Source organism: Cavia porcellus, unplaced genomic scaffold, assembly GCF_034190915.1.
Source record: "Cavia porcellus strain 051 isolate PalLab524CR breed Dunkin Hartley unplaced genomic scaffold, mCavPor4.1 scaffold_2, whole genome shotgun sequence".
NCBI lineage: Eukaryota > Metazoa > Chordata > Mammalia > Rodentia > Caviidae > Cavia > Cavia porcellus.
This window is the reverse complement of record NW_026947485.1, coordinates 15,427,674-15,444,103: the sequence shown is the minus strand read 5'-3', so window position 1 is coordinate 15,444,103 and position 16,430 is coordinate 15,427,674. Positions and strand designations below refer to the sequence as shown.

Here is a 16,430-nt window from a genome sequence, read left to right as displayed (position 1 = left end):
TGTGTGTGTCTGTGTCTGTGTCTGTGTCTGTGTCTGTGTCTTATGTGCTTACTTTTTAGGAAAGAACTTAAGAAGTGCTGTGTGAAAAAAAATCTGGTTCAATTCATTGCTTTATAGTTAGGAAAATCTGTGAGTCTTCTTTCCACAGGGGCCCTGCCAATCTCTGTATCATTCCAATTTTAGTATATGTGCTGTGGAAACAAGCAAAAAATTTTGGATTTTTGTACTGATTTTTCAGAGATAAAAATGGAAAAAATGAAATATACTTCTACAATTTGATATTTTTTGTTTTCTGAGCAATCAGAAGTACTTAGCATAACCTGATTATAAGATAAAACCACTGTGTTCTTAACTACTATAATCATATATTTCAGATTTTATCTTTCTGCTCTAAGACTGTTTCCAAGCATAGGAAACAAGAAGTGATAGAAAACCTCAGGCATTTTTATTTATGCAAGCTATACCTGTGTATCTTTGGAACTTTGCCTTTTTTATTGTTGTAGTTTTTTGAGACAGAGTCTCTCCATGTGTTCAAGCTGTCCTTGAACTCATATGTAACTCTTGCTGGTCTTGAACTCCCAGCAATCCTTCTTCAGCCTCTCTAGTACTTGAAGTATAGGCATGTGCCACCATACCTGGCTCGTTTTGTCTTTTCTAGAACTATCCTGTGCTTTAGATCATGTTCCCTATGTTTCCAAATCTACTCCCAGGGCTATCAATTTCTTCTGGTAAATTATGGTTTTAGTTTTGAAGCATATTTGCTTGGAGTGTTGCATTGTGCGCTCCTTTCCTGGTCTCAGCCTTCCTTTCAATGATTATTTCTGGTCTCTGGGTTCCTCCTCATTATTCTGGAGTTTTGTCCTTGTGATCACACAGTTAAGTGCAGAAGCAGAGTTGTGTCCTGATGTCAGCCTTTATCTCCTGATCAATCAGGCTTTACATCCAGATTTCTTTGAAGGTGCCTTGATTTCTAAGTTTGGTTATTGAATCTCTTGGGAAAAAAACATAAACAAAGAGATTTTGTTTCATTTTTTTTTGGAAAGAATTCCTCACATTGGTTGCTTCTTTCCAAAAGCTATCTTTGTGCCAAAGTACAATGAGTAGTTCCAGCCATTTCGCCTGGTAGACCTTAATGGGACCACTGTGAGTTTGGTTTTCAAACTAAATGAGTATAGACTGCTTAAGTAAAAGCTACAATTTGAGCTACAATTTTGAACCAAGCCTTGAATGTATGCTTATGGATATATTTTATCAGCAGTTATATATGTTACTATAAATTATTAAAAATTTTTGTTGAAATAACAAAAATTACCAAAAACAACAAACAGGGGGAGACAGAAGTAGAGTAGTGTATTTGATAGAAATATAGAAATATGATTGTGGCTGAGTAGTCTGTGAAAATCCTCCATAAAAAATATTTTACTGTAGGTTTAATTGTATTGTCCAAAAAATGTTGATGACTTAATCCTTCATGTCTGTGAAAATAACCTTATTTGGAAAGAAAGTCTTTGCAGATGATCAAGTTAAAATGAAGTTATTGAGGTGGGCTTTGGCCTAGTATGACTATATCCTTTCAAAAATGGGAAATTTAACACAGCAGTAGAGATAGAGAGAACGTCACATGAAGACCAGACTTGTCTTACCTCAAAGTAAGACACTCCAAAGATTTCCATTGCTAGTCACACTCCAGGACAAAAGAGATATGGAATAGATTCTTCTGCACAAATCTCAGAAGAAAGGAAATCTCCAGAAACCTAGGTCTTAGACTTTTGGCTTGTGGACTATGAAAAAAAAATTCTATTTTTATAATTTTTTGATAGTTATTTGGTAGGAGGGCCTAAACCAAATAATACATATTTAATTCACTAGAAGATGATCTAATACCTATTTAAAAAGCCATAGCAGCTATACATTTTAGTGTCAATGTTCTACATGAGATTATTTACTCATGACAAAGTTTTCTCATAGAAAGAATGTAAGAAAAACCACCATATAATTTATGACCTTTCTAGAAAAATATACAAATAGATTTTTTAAGATTATTTTTAGGCTTCTTTTGCAAGTTAAGGAAGCCCTTGTTAAGTGAAATTTATATAGCAATATGGAAGATGCTTCAAAGGCAGGGGTAAACGTAAAAATAAATGTAGCACAGGTCTGTGTATGTGTGTGTGTGTGTCCAAAGAAAATGAAAACAGACTCAGTCCCAAGACATCTTTCTTCTTTAATGATGTGCTGGTTTAAAATGGACTGACCTCCTCTCAACTTACAGTATAGGCTCATATCCAGAAGTCTTGTTTGTAGATGCTACTAGATGGTTTGCTTAGCAACATGCTTAATGGGACCACTATGAGTTTGGTTTTCAAGTTAAATGAGTATAGACTGCTTAAGTAAAAGTGATGGTTCAGGCTTTTTAGACAGAGAATAAGGAAGCCCACAAGTAAAAACCAATCACATAGAATTAGCTTACTTTTACAAATCATTTTTTTAAAACTTTTTGGTAAATATATTCATACATAATTTTAACACTCAAAATCAAACTCACTTTATGGAAAACATATCCAACAGAAAATCATATTTCAAATTTCATCAAAGAGGTGTACACATCCAATGTCTTAAAAATACTTAAATGAAATAATAGAAACTATGTGCATGCAAAAATGTTAGTTTTAATAAAGCACATAGACATTTATCTTTCCTGTGTAAATATAGGCAGATATCTGAAAAAATAATTTTAAAAACAGGTGAAGATGGTTCATAGAAAAAGTATTATTCCAATTTATAACCTGTTACTACATGCATCCAATAGGTCGGAGGATAGATTTTAGATGTAACATAAATTATTGTCAATTTACTTTTCTTTTGATACTTTATTTTCCTCAGGATTCTGAATGGGTTAATACAGAGCTCATTGACTCTGTCTTTTTTCAGGGAAAATTCTTTTTTAGAGATGTAAGAGGGATATTAGACAGTAAGCCCAAGATTTGATTTTCCCTGGGTTGTATATTGAGGTAATATAATCAATGACAAATATGTTCCTGAGAACACTAAGGCTTAAATGCAACAACACATTTGTTGTGGGGAATTTATAATTATCTGATTTTTCTTGGTGAACTTTGATACTTTGAGTTCAAGTTGAGGTGCAGCAGAGTTAGGATTTTCATGTAATTTTGAGCTTAAAAGGGAGCATATCAATAAGTAGGATGAAAAATCAGGTAAACTAGAACCGTCTTGGGCAAAATAAGATACATGGTCTTTTTTGGCAGAGTAGATCAGTGTTCATAATGTGTGTAGAGGAGTGGCCATTCTGTTGGGGATTTGTAGTCTAAGAGTGGAGTCTACCAGGTACCTGGTAAGGAAAGTCTGAAACAGACTTGATAAAAGTTAAATGGGAAGGAGCCAAGAGCATTTAAAATTCCACAGCATTCTGCATAACAACAATGTAACAAAGAAAAGATTTAAAGGCAAGATGTGAAAAGGGCCCTTGTAGTTCATGATGTATTCAGATCAAACCCTTGAACCAGGAAAACAGTAAAATATTACATAGTAAAATATTACACAGACTAAAATGTAAAATGTCATGTTGCAGAAACCCAATATCAAACCAAATGGAAGACCGCACGGAGGAGTTAAAAGGCAACTGTTTATTGTGCTAGTGGGCTGTTGGGAATCAGTTTCAAATCACCAGCACAAGTCAGTTTAGAGTGTAGTTTAAATATAGTTTTCAAGCAGGAATTATAAGTTGGAAAGCAGGTTATTACATGACTGTTTACATGAATTAAGTCATGCAGTCAAGCTAGTTGTAAGTAGACTCCTGGGAAGGAGGGGTGGGGGTTTGAGTGGAGCAAGTAGAGTTAAATGTGCTCTTGTCCTGGCTCTTCTGTCCCAAACATAAAATCTTGAAGAAAGTTGAAACAATATATATTCTTCTAACTAAGGAAGAACAAAAGCTGGACACAATCAAGTGGACTCAGAGCATTATCAAAGAGAAGCAGCTGAATGCAGACAGTCAAGGCTGACTAAATTTAGCCAGCTAATTGTGTGACAAGCAGTGGGAGTGATACTAACTGATTTTTCACTTTGCTGTAAAACACCTATAAATTTACTATTCTGTAATTGTGCCTTTACAGTTACCCAGTGATCACAGCTTTGGGCTTGTCATAGTGTTGAGTCTTTCTGTAGTGTACTGTTTTGAATCATAGCTGTCCAAAAAATGCACCCATGTCTCTAATACTATAAACGCTGACTTTGAGAAAATTAATTTCTCAAAGAGGATTATCCATTTGTATCCTAACACAAGTGGTAAACACCTTTCTAAAAGACATCTTGAAGAGAAACACAAAGAGAATGGGCAAAGGTAATATGAAGGTAGAGGCAGAGGTCCGAGTAATACAGCCACAAGCCAAGAGATGCCTGGTGCCACCAGAAATTGTAACAGTCAAAGAAGAATTTTCCAGGGCTGGGGGTTTAGCTCAGCGGCATAAGCACCTGCCTTGCAAGCAGGCAGTCGTGAGTTTGATCCCCGGTACCAATAAAAAAAAGAAAAAGACAAGAAAAAAAAAAAAAGAAGAAGAAGAAGAAGAAGAATTTTCTCTGGCATCTCTGGAGGAAGTATGGCTCTGAAATACTTTGATTTCAGACTTCTAGCCTCCAGAATTATTGAGAGAGTTTTTGTCATTGTCAGCCCTCCCACTTTGCTGAGCTTTATTACAGCAGCCCTAGAAAACTAACAAACCTAGAACAAACCAACTGAGACGTTCTACTATTTTCAGTGCCTTGGGGATCCCGCAAACCCCTCTGAGAAGGAACTCCTGAGTCTTAGACAGCCGTTAGCTGTTGAAACATATTTGCCTCTTTTTTTATTTAAAGAGGAAAAAAAAAAACAGTAAAAGGGTACAACTAATACAGAATTTCAAGAAAAAAAAATACAGCAAGAAATCACTAGCTAATAGATTACATATCTTAGAAATAGTTATTCAAATTACAAAATTAAAGCATGCAAAATGGATATTCAGACAGTGAGATGGCAAACAGTACTGTTCAATGATCCAACAAAAACTTAGTAATATGGTTTTCTATCTTACACACTTAAATATACATGCAGTTATATCCTTTAGATCACTTTCTTTTCCTCTCTTTTTTACAATAACAATTACACATTTTGGGTTTTATTACTCTCACAGTTCTTATTACTTTTTTTTTGAAGAGAAAAAAACAAATATGACAAAGCAAAACAGAGTCAGTTAGAAGGATGGACATAGTACATGATGTAAAAACAGAATACCAGATAATCAACAATGGTTACCATTATGCTTCTTGCTATCTTAAAAAGAGTTGCCTATATCATCAGGTATAATAGAATTGAACAAAGTATAGAACAAAACCAATAAAACCTAAACATTGGAGACCTTATAGGACTTCAAAAGAAGATAATAGTCAAACCATAATGGGCATCATAGTAAATCTTATTGCCTTCAAAGTGGTTACCTATACCCTCAAACTTGATACTATCAAACAAAACAGAATAGAGGAAAATCAGTCAAAACAAGATGGGGAGAGCAATACAGGGGTTCAAATCAGGTTAATAGGAAAACAAAAAGTTACTATAACATATCACGCTATTTTTTAATTTATTTTTTCCTTAATTAAAAAATAGTAAGAAAAAATAAATTAAAATTTTTTTTAAAAAGGAAAAAAGGGGAGATTGAGATAAAAGAGGACATAACAATAGGACAACACAGGTCAGAACAAAATAATTTAAGCATCATAGTGTTTCACTACCAGATAACCTGACAGAATAGTAGTTACCATAGAGTCTCTTTCCTTGAAATATTTGAGTATGAAAACATTATATGGCTTCAAACCAATATGATTGGGAATTATGATTACCACATAGTTTTATGTATTTTTATAATTTCTTATACTACAGAAACTATTCGGCATTTATACATGTGAGTTTGATTTATTTCATTTAGGAGTATGGTCTCAAGCTGCGTCCATTTATTTATAAATATCTCAATGTGATTATTCTTTATAGCTGAGTAGTACTCCATTGTGTAAAAATACCACAATTTTTTTTATCCATTCCTCAGTTGATGGACACTTAGGTTGTTTCCAAGATCTGGCTATTACAAATTGTGCTGCTATAAACATGGATGCACATATATCACTGTGGGATGATGCTTTCAATTCTTCTGGGAATATGTCTAGAAATGGAATAGCTGGGTCAAAGGGGGCTTCTAATCCCAGCTTTCTGAGAAATCTCCAGACTGACTTCCACAATTTGCACCAGTCTACAATCCCACCAACAGTGCAGGAGAGTTCCTTTTTCCCCACAGCCTCTCCAGCATTTGTTGTTATTGGTTTTCTTGATCTTGGCCATTCTTTCAGGAGTGAGATGAAATCTGTGTGGATTTAATTAGCATTTCTCTAATCACTAATGATGATGAACATTTTTTCATGTATTTATTTGCCGTTTGAATTTCTTCATCTGAGAATTGTTTATTCATCTCAGATGCCCATTTTTGCATTGGGTCTTTGAATTTTGGGGGTCTGATTTTTTTTAATACTTTATATGTTTTAGACAGAAGTCCTTTGTCTGAGGGGCAGTTCACTAAGATTTTTTCCCAGTTTGTGAGTTTTCTTTTCAATATGCTTGAGATTTCTTTTGACATGCAGAAATTTTTTAATAAGTGGTAATACCAGTTATTGATACTGGGAAGTATTTCCTGTGCAGTGTGAGTCCTGTTCATGAATCTCTATCTACTCCTATGTCTTCAAGTTTTTCTACCCAATTTGTCTTCCAAAAGATTTAGTGTTTCTGTTTTAATATTCAGATATTTGATCCATTTAGATTTGATTTTAGTACATGGTGATAGGCATGGGTTTAGTTTTAGTTTTCGGCATATGGAGAGCCAGTTTTTCCAACACCACTTATTAAAGAGACTGTCATTTTCTTCCAGTGAACATGTTTGGCCCCTTTATGAAAGATAAGTTGGTTGAGTGTGTTTGTAGTTATTGTTGTGTCATCTAATCTATTCCACTGATCTTTGGCTCTGTTTTGGTTCCAGGAGCATGCTGATTTTACTACAGTTGCTTTGTAGTATAACTTTAAGTCAGGGATTATGATGCCTCCTGCCTTGCCTTTTCTGCTTAGAACTGTCTTTGCTATTCTGGGTCTCTCCTTGCTCTAGATGAATTTTAGGAGTGATTTCTCGAGATCTATGAGGTATGTTGAGGGTATTTTTTATCAGGATTGCATTGAATCTGTATTACAGTTTTGGGAGAATGGCCATTTTCACAATATTTATTCTTCCTATCCATAAGCAAGGGATGTCTTTCCATTTTCTGAGATCATCTTCAATTTCATTTTTCAGTGTATTATAGTTTTCCCTGTATAGGTCTTTCACTTCTTTTGTGAGAGTAATTCATAAATATTTCATTTTTTTGGGGGGGGTTTCTAGTGTGAAGAGTGTGGCTTCCCTTATTTCTCTCTCTATGATTTTCTTCTCAGTGTAGAGGAATGCTATTCATTTTTGAGTATTGATTTTGTATCCAGCCACATGGCTGAATTTATTCATTATATCTAGGAGTCTTTCAATGGAGTTTTGGGGTCTTCTATGTAGAGTATCATGTCATCTGCAAATAATGATAATTTAACTTCTTATTTTCCTATCTTTATGCCTTTTATTTCTCTCTCTTGTCTAATTGCTCTGGCTAGTACTTCCAGTACTAGATGGCCTTTATTATATTGAGGTAAAGACCATTTAGTCCAATTTTCTCTAAAGTTCTTATCATGAATGAATGTTGGACCTTATCGAAGGCTTTTTCTGCATCTGTGGAAATGATCATGTGTTTCTTACTTTTGGGTTTATTGATATGGTGGATTACATTTATTGATTTATGTATGTTGAACTATCCCTGCATACCTAGGATGAATCCCAGTTGGTCATGGTATATAATCTTCTTGATGATTTGCTGCATCCTATTTGCCAATATTTTATTGAGGATTTTTTCTTCTGTGTTCATTAGGGAGATTGGTCTGTAGTTCTCTTTTTCAGTTGGGTCCTTCTCAGGTTTTGGTACTAGAGTAATATTTGCTTCCAGAAATGACTTAGGAAGGACTGCTTCCCTTTCAGTTTCATTGAAGTCTGAGGAGTGTCGGCATTAGGTCTTCTTTGTATTTCTTGTAGAATTCTGCAGTGAATTCATATGGGCCTGGGCTCTTCTTTGTAGGTAAGCACATAATTATGTTTTTCAATTTCATTAATAGAAATTGGGTTATTCAGCAGTTTTACATCTTCTTGACCTAGCTTTGGTACTTCATATCTTTCTAGGAATCTGTCTATTTCTTCTGTGTTATCAAACCTTTGAGAGTAGAGATTTTCAAAATAGGTGTTGATGATCTTCTGTATTTTTATAGGGTCTGTAGTGATTTCACCTTTTTCATTCCTTATTGCATGAATTTGCGGTTTGTCTTCCCTTTTTTAATAAAGTTGCCTAGGGGCTTATCGATTTTATTTATTCTTTCAAAGAACCAACTCTTTGATTCATTGATTTTTTTGGGTTGTTTTCTTCGTCTCTATTCCATTGATTTCTGCTCTGATTTTTATAATTTTCTCTCTTCTTTTGGCTTTGGCCTTGATTTGCTCTTCTTTTTCTAAATGTTTGGGGTGTAACATCAGGTTATTTATTTGTATTCATTCTGTTTTCCTGACGTGGGAACTCAGTGCAATAAATTTTGCTCTGAGGACAGCTTTCATTGCATCCCACAGATTCCAGTAAGTTGTATTTGTGTTTTCATTTGTTTGTAGGTATTGTTTAATTTCTTCTTTAATTTCCTCTGTTACCCACTGATTACTCAAAAGTGTGTTATTTAGTTTCTACGTGTTTGTGAGATTTTTGCGGTATCTTTTATCATTAATTTCTAATTTCATAGCGCTATGATCCAATAACACGCAAGGGATAATTTCAACTCTTTTGCATTTATTTAAATATGTTCTCTGAGTTAATATATGGTCTGTTTTAGAGAATGACCCATGTACTGCTGAGAAGAATGTGTTTTCTGTTGTTGTTGGGTGGAATACTCTGTATATGTCTATCAAGTCCATTTGTTCACAGTCTTTTGTTCAGTTCTTTTATTTCTGATAGAAATATCTGAACATTTGTTCAGTTCTTTTATTTCTTTGCTGAGTTTCTGTCTGGTTGATCTGTCCATTGGTGTCAATTGTGTGTTAAGATCTCCTGTTATAATTGTATTACTGCTAATCTGGTTACTCATTTCTGTTAATACTTGTTTTATATAACTGGTGCTCTGGAATTTGGTACATATAGAGTTAAGATAGTTATCTATTCCTCTTGAAGTTTTCCCCTAACCAGTATGTAGTGACCTTCTTTATCTCTTCTGATCATTATTGGTTTGAAGTTTACATTGTCTGCAAACAGAATAGCTACCCTCCCTTTTTTGGGGGGGGGCTCCTGTTGCATGAAGTATTGTTTTCCATCCTTTGACTTTCAGTCTGTGAGGATCCTTTTGGGTTAGATGGGTTTCTTATAGACAGCATATGGTTGGATTTTGTTTCTTGATCCATTCTGCCAGTTTGTTTCTTTTAATGGTGCATTGAGACCATTTACATTAATGGTTATAACTGTTATATGTTGGTTTAGTGTTGACATGTTATCTTTCTGCTGTTGCATCTTTATCTTTCTGTTCTGTTTAATTGTCTGCTTTGTTTTAGTGGTTTTTTCCTAAGTGTATCTAAGCTGTCTTTCAGTATTCTTGCAGGGTTGGCTTGGTGATCATGAAGTTCCTCAGCTGTTCTTTGTAATAGAAGTATCTTATTTCTCCATTGATTTTGAAGGACAGTTTTGCAGGGTACATCAGCCTAGTTTGGAAATCATTTTCCTTTAGAATCTGAAATACTTCACTCCATGCTCTTATTGACTTTATTGTTTGTGCTGAGAAGTCTGCTGTGATTCTGATAGGTTTTCCCTTATAGGTGATCTGTCTTTCCTCTCTGACAGCTTTTAGTATTCTATTCTTTTGTTAGATTTCTGGGAATGTGGTTATTATGTGTCTGGGTGTAGTTTTATTTTGGTTATGGCTATTTGGAGTCCTATATGCTTCATTGATCTTGATATTACTTTCCAATCTCATGTTTGGGAAATTTTCAGCTATTACTTCTCTAAATATCCTCTTGACATCCTTTATGTTGTGCCCTTCTTTTTCATTTATCTCTATCAACCTTATGTTGTTCCTCTTTGCATCACCTTGCAGGTGTTAAATTGTTATTTCCTGATTTCTTATTATTTTTTAAAAGATCTTTCCTTTCCTGTTCACTGGCTGCAATCTTGTCTTTGAGGTCTGAAATTCCATCTTCACATTTACTGAGGCGATTTTACAACTTTCAATGGAATTTTTGATTTCCTGTATATCTTTTTGCATCTGCTTTATATATTCTGTTTGTTTCTTATATTGTTCATTAAGGGATTCTATCTTTTTGTTTAGTTCCTCCAATTTTTAAACTGTGTCTTCTTTAGTTATGTTCAGCATCTCCTTCACTTCTTTTATCATTTCTTCTTTTACCTGAGAGATTATTTCTAGGTTGAATTCCTTTAAAGCTTCCTGAAGTTGCTTCTTTATTTTGGTTACTATTATTTCACGTATTTCAGGCATATGGCATGTATTTTCTTCTATGTACATGGCTCCTAGGGTTTCTTGGGATGGGCTGGATGTTTGAGATTGCATTTTGGTCTTTTCTTTTGTCATTTTCCTATATTTCCATGTTTCAAGTGTTGTTCCAAAGCTTCCCCTGGGTGTGTTTGAAATTGTCTCTTATGTCCTGGGCTCCTGGGCCTCCTCTGGTAGTGTAGCTCCCTCCTTGGGCAGAGAGAACCTTGAATTAAAAGAAGATTTCCAGGCTCCTCTCAGGTAGACCTAAAGCCTCCTCAAGCTACACAGCTCCCCCCTCAGGCAGCAAAGCTCCCCTGAGGGAAAGAAGGCCACCTGGTGTGGTCCAGGCAATCCCAAATCCTGCTAAGCTCAATCTAGTACACACTGGGAGCCCAGAGGGGCCCCAACCCCCTAGAGCAAGGATCTCATACTCTCCCGGGGATTGAATGTTGTGTAACTATCCACCTCCTTGAATGGCAAAGCTCCCCAGGCTGATAGATGGTCCCCCTATTGTCTAGGTAGGCCTCAAACTTCCTCAGCATGGCTGCTCCCTTATCCAGGAGGTGGCAGTAGTGCTGATGCTCTCCAGGTCAAAAGAAAGTCACAAACAAGGCTGGAGCAGGTTCCCGCAGCTTGGTCCTGTTCCCTCCTTCAGGCTGGGCAGCTGCAATGTGCACTCCGGGTGAAAGAGGGCTGTCAGCAAGGCCTGAAAAGGGTCCTGTGGCTCGGCCCAGCTCACTCCTCCAGCTGGGCAGCTGCGGTGTGCCTTTTTGTTTGTTTTTTTTGTTTTGTAATTTAACAGGATGCAATTTCTTAAAACAGGAAGTACAATAAAGTTTATTTTTAAGCAGGCTAGTGTTGGAGAACTTGTAGTCTCTTAGTAAAATAATCATATTTCTGGATTGGAACTTCATAAGTAGTTTAAGGACCAGATTTTAATTTTCTAGAATTTAAATTTGAAGAGCACAATTTTTTTGTGTTGAATTCCTTGAGTTCAACTCAGGCTTTGCCATTAGTTAGCTAGGCAAGTTGCCTGTCTGCTATGGTTTGAATACGCTTTCTGACACTCGTATTGAGATTTGATTGCCATGATAGCCATGTTGAAAAGTGACACCTTTGTAAAATAATAAATTCTTGTGGGTACCACTCTCATGGGTGCATCACAAGAGTGAGTTAGATACACATGACAATTTCAGGGTCCCTTTTCTTAGGTTTTTTTCTTATCATATGCTGCCTGCTATAATGTTACAACACAGAAAGAAGACCCTCATTAAATACCTTACCATTGGGCTTCCCAGATTCCATGACCACAAGCCAAATCAACTTCTGTTGATTATAACTTTTTAGTCTGTAGTATTCTGTTAACAGCAGCATATCTGGACTATGACCCTGGATAACCTTTAGTATTTTATCTATATAATGCAGATAATTCTTTGTTATTAACCTCATAGATGGAGTTTAAATGAGATAACAGAAATACTAATTTATATTTTTTCTTATCATTTTAAAATTACAATCAAGAACTAAGCATTCTTAGAAATGATGAATAAAATAGTCCTTGAGTTCTTGAACTTTCTTTGTGAATGAATATTTTACTGTCTTTTGAGAGAAAATTTTACTCTATTTCTGCTTATGGGACTGAGAACAGTCATTTTTTACAATGACCATAGTCTGTATTCATTGAGAATTTACTTTGATCCAGATTACTTGCCAGGGATTTTGCATTTGAATGGTGGGCAGCAGAGTTGCAGTTTGACATCTGGCTGCTATCAGGCTTTTTCCAAAGGTGAAGGAGACTACTCAAGATGAGAATGGGTATCTGTTTTGGTGCTGTGCAGATACTTGCAGGATTCACTAGGAGAAAAAGGTGTGGTTTCCACAATTTAGGTTAAGAACTCAATATAAATCTGTTATCCGTATACTGTACTGATTCTTCCTTGTCAGCAGTGAAACAACTAAATCAAGATGTGAAAATTGACTTTTAAAAACACTAATAAAAATTATTAAAAAACACCCAAGAAATTACTAACATAGTAAAATAACAATTATGTTCAAAGATAAAGAAAACAGCTGCTCTGGAAAATGTGATGGCAGTTCCTGTAAAAGTTCAAACAAAAAAGACTACGTAATACAGCAGTTCCATTGCTGAGCATCATTCTAAAGGACTGAGAGCTGGATTTTGAACAGAGATCTGTACACTTACATAGCGATGTTTCATGATACAGCCAGCCAGAATGTGCATGTCACACAAATGTCTATTGATAGACGAACAGATGAGCAGTGGAATAGTACTCAGTCTAAAAAACTAAGAATTCAGACATATGCTACAATACAGGTGAAAGTTTAAGACATCATGTTAAGTAAACTAGAGAATCACAAAAAGGCATAGAGTATGATTCCATTTCTATGAGGAAATTTAGAATTAGAATCATAAATGCAGAATACAGAATAGGTGCCAGGAACCTAGGCAGAGTGGGAAATATGGAGTTATTATTTAAGTGTATAGAGTTTCAGTGATGGAAGATGAAGAAAGCTGGAGAGGAATGGTTGCAATGGGTTGTACAAGGCTATAAATATACTCTATAACACTTAACTGTGTATTAAAATGATCTGTGTTATGGTTAATGTAAAATATTATGTGAGATATATATGTGTGTGTATATATATACATATATATGTATAAATGTATATTTATTTATTTAACACAGGGTGTCACTATATAGTTTAGGCTGGCCCTGAACTCACTATATATCCTAAGCTGGCCTTGAACTCATGGCATTCCTACTACCTCAGCCGCCAGAGTGCTAGAATTTCAGGCATATACCACCATACGCAGCCTTATGTGATGTGTATTTTACCACCATAAAAAAAGGCTCCAGAAGGAGGGATTCCATCACAAACTGTACATAACTAGAGAAAATAAATTTAAATTTGCTTTCAAATAAAATGAAGAAAATATGATGCCATCCTCCAAACTTTATTTGAATCATGTCCACATAGAACAGTCAGTGTGTTCATTAGGTTTCACTTGATTCTTAAATTAAGCCATTTCTTTGCCTTTCAGTCCCACCTAACAGAAGAGTTCATTAATTTACATTATTTGAGTCTAGTATTCTGGGTGTTAGCCCTTTGCATTTTACCACCACATGAATTTGGTTTCATTATTTCTTGTAAAGAATTCTACCCACCTCTTAGCCCATTCTTTATAGCTTCCTCTGCTCTCAATCTCTGAGCAATGGTGCCTTCCCTAGTGATCCAGCTCTTCTCACACCATGTGCTGTGAATGGGGCCCCTCCACTCAATGACTGGCCTTGCCATGCTGATTCTTTGCAATACTAAGAAGGTGAGAGCAGCACAACCTAAAACCCCCCTGAAAAGGAAAACTAGAGACTTTTAGAGGTCAGAGTGTGCTAAGGAAAAAGCAGTGAAGCCTGTTTTTGGGATCATCGGGGTTGTAAATTGGTCCCTAACCCTTGAAGAAACAAGCCTCTCCTATTAAGAAAGGTGTCTCCTGGAAGTTATGCATTTATCCTCCCACAAGGACTAGGAGCATTGTTCCCCTGAAGGCTTGCATTTCTTAGACAGCTGTGAAGTCTTTGAGCAAGTTTTGGATGGTAAATTTATATCAGAAGAACATTTATAATTGTAGACTTTTTTTCTTTTTCTGGTACCATGTATTGAACCCAGAGCCTCTGCATTGAGCTACATGACCAATAGATTTTTATTTTTTATTTTGAGAACTTGTCTCACTAAATTGTTAAGTTTCTTGGCTTTCTAAATGAGTCCTGGAAGAGGGGAATTTAGGAATCTGTCTCCCTGCCGTGAGATTGGGGTTGGAACAAACAATAAGTTTTTCTGATAGCATTGAAGGATTTTAGGTAAGCATATTAAGGTTGGTGGGTCATTCTAGAGATATAGATTTGAGTTGTTATTTATGTTTTGTTCAAGTCTCGATGTGTGTACATTTGGAACGGTGATGAAGCAGGAGATTAGGGTGTGCCAAAACTGGCTGGGAAAATCAGCAATTACAAAATCCTGAGACACATTTGCAGAACAATTCCCAAATTCCTGATGGCCTATGCCTGACATCCAGGAAAAGTCAGCATACACAGACTGTGAAATGGGTTCAGGCTTTGACTGGGGTTTTTGGGATGCATTCTCCTCAGATAAAGGGGAACAATAGCTAAAGCATGATGGGATGGCTAGTGATACATTATTAATTTTCATTACTGAATCTTTTACCATTACTGAGTTTTGGATTTGATGAAATAAATTTTCTGCATCTATTGAGAGAATTAAAATTTTTAAGGCAATTATAATTTTATCTTAGCCTATTAATGTAGTGAATGACATTTATAAATATATTTAATTGTAATCTCCCTTAAAGTCCTAAATGTTGAACCTAGTGAAACAGAAATAATTTTATGTATCACTGGTTTGATTTTTAATATTTTGTGTAGAGCATCTACATTTATATACATGACTTAGAGAACATATTTTCTGTTCTCTTTGGAATTTCAGAATGTTGCTGTTGAGGTTATATTGGCTTCCTAGGGTTAGGAAATAAGTCACTCCTCCTCTACACCCCTCCATTTCATCTCAGAGGGCAAGACCAGCTGGAAGACAGTGAGTTTGTGCTCTGTACCCCTCCATTGCATCTGGGAGGGCGAGCTGACTGGAAGACAGTAAGCCCTTGATCTGGGCCTCTTCCATTGCATCCCAGAGGGTGGGCTGGCTGGAAAACAGGGTATTTACAATCCAGGCCTCTTCCATTGCATCCTAGAGTGTGGACCAGCTGGAAGGGTGTAAGACAGACAGGAACCTCAAGAACCAGGGCAGCAGCTTGGCACACAGACACACCCACACCTTTGGAGGACAAAGTAATCAGCAAGGCCAGTAATGAGTAAGTGTCTGAAGCAGCAAGCAGAAGCAAGGAGACAGCAGTTGGACTCTGGAGAATTTCACTGAAAGAAGACTTGTCCAAGCCCCCACATCCAGAGGCCAAGATTTGCTCCATACCTAGCACATCTCTGGGATGCAATGTGGACATTGTCACAGAACTGTAAACACCAGAAGAAGAAACTGAACATAGATGCTCCCTGAAAATGCACCAAAGGCCATCAGAGACCAGTAGCCAATGCTGGCTGGAAGAATCAGCCATCCAAGCTTCTACACACCTGCCACCACTGAGGGAACCTCAGTGCTGCACTTGTCTGGAGAAGCCCACCCTATACTCCACTATCTCCTAGAAAACTAGGTTAGGAGAAACGCTGGTGGCTGACCTGTTCCCCTACACTATGGACAGGCAGTGAATGTGAGAATAACCTGGGACACCACAACCAGCTTGTCCAGCAGAACCCAGGAAAATGCCAAAACAATTGAGCTAAAGGCAATGTCAGACCTCCAGCTCACAAAGAACAAGTCTAGGAGATATAGAAATGGAAAAAATTGGAAGTCATACATCTAAAGTTTCTGAAGGAATAGCAACTGAATTAAAGAAATGACTTCATGAGGCTGTAAAAGTAATCAAATCAGAAATAATATCTCAAATCAACATAAATAAACATAATGAAATAATAAACATAATGAAAAAAAATGCTGAGCATGTCTAAAGAAGACATAGATGAAAAAAGGAGCATTGGTAGCTGATGGAAACCTTGAATGAACAATACAGGAAAGAACTACAAGGCATGAAACATATTCAAAGGGACATCCAGAAAAATAAAAAGAAAGCTGGCAAAAACCACTTGAAAGAAACTGA

At 36.2% G+C, this 16,430-nt stretch overlaps 1 protein-coding gene and 1 pseudogene across 3 annotated transcripts in view; one reads left to right on the top strand and one right to left on the bottom strand.

The window, feature by feature from the left end:
* The window catches only part of Immp2l (inner mitochondrial membrane peptidase subunit 2), an 878,014-nt gene that overhangs the window by 403,741 nt on the left and 457,843 nt on the right, over positions 1-16,430 (top strand). The window lies entirely within an intron of this gene.
* On the bottom strand, positions 88-207 carry LOC111756879 (U6 spliceosomal RNA; annotated as a pseudogene).